This window comes from Brassica oleracea, chromosome C2 (assembly GCF_000695525.1).
Source record: "Brassica oleracea var. oleracea cultivar TO1000 chromosome C2, BOL, whole genome shotgun sequence".
NCBI classification, from domain to species: Eukaryota; Viridiplantae; Streptophyta; class Magnoliopsida; order Brassicales; family Brassicaceae; genus Brassica; species Brassica oleracea.
In genome coordinates, this window is record NC_027749.1 from 44,963,874 (window position 1) to 44,967,984 (window position 4,111).

The following is a 4,111-nucleotide window of genomic DNA, read 5'->3' on the forward strand; positions in this document are numbered from 1 at the left end:
GAGTTTGAATGTGCTCTCCTGTTTCTTGCTCTACAAGTTTCTTGAAGATTTTGAATTTTCCAAATGCATCTCCTTTCTCCTTAAGTAGTATGGTCCACATGTATCTCGAGTAGTCATCGATGAGGATAAAAACGTATCTGTTCCCTGCACTTGTGCTTGGATTAACTGGTCCACATAGGTCACCGTGAATCAACTCGAGTTTCTTTGTAGCTCTGTATGCGGTAGACTGTGGAAAAGATTGTCGTGCTTGTTTTCCCAATAAGCACGATCCACACACTTTCTTCTCAATGTCAAACTTTTGAATTCCCATGACCAGCTCTCGTTGCACCATTGATTTCATGGTCTCCATGTTTATGTGACCCAACCTTGAATGCCACTTAATTGACTCTGATGTTGTTGTAGTCAGAAGTGATAGATCCTCCTTAATCCCCATACGAACTTTATACAACCTGTTTTTGGATCTTGCTGCTTTAGCAATAAGTTTCCCATGGAGATCTCGCATTATCAAGTACTCTCCTTTCATTCTCACATCACATCCCGCTTCAGTTGCTTGCCCCAGACTGATTATATTGCTCTTGAGATCGGGAATGAAGTACACATCTGTGATTTTCCTCTGTTCTCCGTTTCTGTCTATAAATTCTATTGATCCTTTCCCTTTGATGTCGATTTTGGAATCATCACCGAACCTGACTTTACCGCTCACAGAATCATCGACATGGGAGAAGTATCTTCGATCACCACTCATGTGATTACTAGCCCCATTGTCTAGGTACCAGATGTTGTCATCTCCATCTCTTCCATCGTAGTTGCTTGGAACTATCTTCTCTTCATTTAAGTATACTAACTCATGCATCATCAGTTCATCTGCCTCTTGAGTCGACGAGTTGTCTACTTCTTGTGTTTCTTGGAGCTTAAGTAACCGATCCGGACAGTCATACGCGACATGCCCTGTTTTGTCACAACGAAAGCAAGTGAGCCTTGATGCATCTCTTGGTCCATTGAATCTTCCACGACCACGTCCCCTATTGAAGAAGCGTCCTCCACGACCTCTGCCTCTAAAGTTGTTGTTGTTGTAGTCACGAGCTTGCTGTTGTTGTGGCTCCATGTTCGCATACATCAACTTACTTTGATCTTCTTGATTATCCTCATCTTCGGCAACACGCTCCTCATAGGCTTTCAGACGTCCTATAATGTCCTCAAAACTTGTGGTCTTGAGATCTAGGACTTGCTCTAAGGAAGCTACGATGTGTATATACTTCTTCCGAGGCAAACACTTGAGAAACTTCTTAACCAGCTTGGTTTCTTCGATTTCCTCTCCTAGTGCCATTGACTTTGACGATAATTCTGATAGTTTGCCAACAAAATCATCAATCGTCTCTGTCTCTTTCATCTTAAGTCGATCGAAATCAGCCATCAACGTTTGTAATCTCGCCTCTCTGACACGCTCAGCTCCCACATGTCTCGTTCGAATTGCCTCCCATACTTTCTTTGCATTGTTTAGCTCTCCAACCTGTAGTATCAACGCCTCTGGTATTGACTGAAAGATAAGCGCCACAGCCATGTTGTTCTTCTCGTCGTCTGTACCCTCGGTTTCGACAACTTCCCACACCTTGTGAACCTTGAGTAGAATTTTCATCCTCATGGCCCACACGGTATAGTTAGTTGCAGTAAGAGTAGGGCACTTGATCGATGAAGAGCCTCCATCCTTTGGTTTTGCGACTACTATATCACCCATAGCTTTGATACCAAATATTGTTGTAAACCTTTGTAAAGAACACACAGATTATAAGAATGTATCTCTTCTTATTAGCTTAAGAAAACTAGCTCAAAAACTTAAGCTCTCACAATCACAATATTCCTCACACATCTCATCTCTCTCTCGACATCTTTATATATAGATGTTTACAATCCTTTTCCTATAAGTAATATCATATCTAGATATATCACAATCTCTTTATCTTTATCTTTTTATAATCTCAACACAAATAGGATTAGGATTGCCTTTTCTCTCAATCTTCTTTCAAGCTTATACCAACACTTTCTCCGCCAGCACCTCTTGCGCTCTGCCACCGACGCGTCTCCTTGTTCGGTTCGGCCACCGCGACTTAATTTCATAATTTTTACCCTAAATTACCTCAATTTTTTTAAACAGATGAGCAGAATCCAAGAAGATACATGAGAGAATTTCAGTCGATGCTTGAAGGTTGCGAGGAGGAGGATAAAGAAGCCATAACTGAGGAAAGAGGCCAAACCGGTGTAGCTGAGAAAAAGTGACGGTTAAGCATTAACCAAGTCAAAGCCTTGGACAAGAACTTTGAGTTAGAGAACAAGCTTGAGCCTGAGAGGAAAGTGAAGTTAGCTCAAGAACTTGGTCTTCAACCTCGTCAAGTAGCTGTTTGGTTCCAGAACCGCCGTGCACGGTGGAAGACAAAACAGCTCGAGAAAGATTACGGCGTTCTTAAAACCCAATACGATTCTCTCCGTCATAACTTCGATTCCCTCCGCCGTGACAATGAATCTCTTCTTCAAGAGGTAACAAAAATTCAAACTTTTTTCTGATTAAAGATTGAAACTTTATGTTGAAGACTGAATTTTTTTGATGCAGATTAGTAAACTGAAGTGTAAGCTTAACGGAGAAGAAGAAGAGGAGGAAGAGAACAACGCCGTGATGATGGAGAGTGAATTGTCGGTCAAGGAGGAAGAAGTTTTGTTGCCCGGGGGAAAACGAGTAACGCGCCACTGCGCCGGAGCTTCCTACCGGAGTTCATCTCCGACGTGCCATCGTCGAAGTCGTCGGTGAAGTTTGCGACGGCGGAGGCGGAGCTGAAGCATTGTTTGAGTTTGGAGAGGCCGTCGGCTTTGTCTCCGACGTGGCAACCCGTGAGTTTCTCGAAAGTTTCCCACGCGCTTCGAGTGGCGTTTAGGAAGCAGTAAGTTACACAAGCCAAGCATTTTCTCTCCTCCCAAGCTTTGTCATCTCCGTGTTTGGATGGAGACTTTCCAACGTCGTCGGTCTCCCACCCACCCCTTTCCTTGGGAATCTGAGAGGCGTGACGGAACAGATGCGGGTCAGTATTGTTGGTGGCGTTTCTCTCGATCTGGGTATCTCGGTGGGGATTCTGGTGCGGCGGTTCCATATGAGAGCTCCGGTGCCCTGGTGGCTTGTCGGTTACGGCAGTGGTTGTCACTGTTAGAGGGTGACGGTGACGCCGTCGGAGACTCCGCTAGTTAGCGATCGGAGTGTTAGGGTTTTTCCCGATTGATGTGAGATCTTAGTTTGTCGATGGCGGTTCTCCGGGACCTGCATCCTCCAGTGCGACCTACGCTCATGACGGGTGGATTGATGAGAGGAGCATAGATCCTCGGTGCAAGAATACGAGCTCCAATCACAACTGCGGCGGCTAGGTGGGGTCGGTTATCAATCAGTTATCAATGAATTTGGTAATTTTGTTGAAGGTTCACAAGGATTTTGGTTGATTTGGGTGCTTGGTATCTCTGTATCTGTTGGTTTTAATTTTGTGTTCTATATTTTATTCTGGATTTATCTTGTTGCTCTTCTTGTTCTTTGTTAGTTTGATTCCTTGTGGTAGGGCTGTAGTTTCTAGGAAACTTTTATTTCGCCGGTTTTCTTTCCGGTGACGTTAATATATGGTCAGCCGGCTTAATGTTTCGATTCATGTATCCATCTACCTTTGTATCTTTCTTTGGTTAGAAAGACAATGTTTAAAAAAAAATATTTATCTTTTCTCCAAATGCCATAATAGTAAGTTAAAAGATTTCATCTTTCTAACCACAAGTGAAGTTCCCCGGTTAGGTGAAAGTTCACTTGTGCTGCAGGCTATATACAGCACAAGTGAAGTTCCCCGGGTTAGGTGAGTCTTTTCGCCTCTGTTTCTCTCTCCAACTATCTAAATATATTTTCCCTTTCATGATCTTCTAATTAACTTATGTTTTGTGTATTTCTAGCCAATTTGGCCTATAATTTATTCACATGAAAAAGGAAATATGTTATTTGATGTGACTATAAATCTAATTGTACTACAATAGAGGGGAGAAATGCTACAATATCTTTCTGTTCATCAAATAATAAGGAAACAATATGTTAAGAACT

The 4,111-nt window shown here is 42.7% G+C and overlaps 1 pseudogene; it reads left to right on the forward strand.

The window, feature by feature from the left end:
* Nucleotides 1-1,640: 1,640 nt before the first annotated feature.
* On the forward strand, nucleotides 1,641-3,677 carry LOC106324350 (annotated as a pseudogene).
* Nucleotides 3,678-4,111: the final 434 nt, after the last annotated feature.